The 522-nt window shown below is 44.1% G+C and overlaps 1 protein-coding gene across 1 annotated transcript in view; it reads left to right on the plus strand.

The window, feature by feature from the left end:
- Positions 1–522, plus strand: part of LOC119586480 (chitotriosidase-1-like) — a gene marked incomplete in the record, with an annotated part of 32,805 nt that overhangs the window by 633 nt on the left and 31,650 nt on the right.

The raw sequence follows: 522 nt of genomic DNA on the forward strand, positions 1-522 counted from the left end.
CGATAGCAAATAATTCTCCTTGATAATACTTGTAACAACATAAGTCTGCTTTGTGTGGTTTTGTGAAAAGTAGATTCCCATGGTGTTGAAAGAACGTGTACATGGCCTAGCGTGGGACCCGGTTAGTGCCTGGCCCTGTGCGGGTGCCATGGCTTTGCAACAGGGATTTATGTTGCAAAGGTGCATGCAGCAACAAAGGGAATGAAGATAGGGTGTGGTAAAGTAAAAAATAGAATAACCACCTTGTTATCTTTACATATTCGCGGGCATTTTCATAATTTAACATGTGAGAACGATACAGCTGAAGCCACATACTTACAAACCAGCATGGAGAGGTCACAGTCCAGCAGCGTGGGACAAATTGTCACTAGACTAACACAAAATACAACAAAACACCTCAGCCATAACTACAACGCAGGAAATATAGATGTCAGACAGACGCCACAAGATCCCATAAGACGACAAAAGAAGCGCACAACCCATGCAGCGACGGACTACGAGCGCTCACACTTTCACTAGACT

This window comes from Penaeus monodon, chromosome 21, assembly GCF_015228065.2.
Source record: "Penaeus monodon isolate SGIC_2016 chromosome 21, NSTDA_Pmon_1, whole genome shotgun sequence".
Classification (NCBI taxonomy): Eukaryota; Metazoa; Arthropoda; class Malacostraca; order Decapoda; family Penaeidae; genus Penaeus; species Penaeus monodon.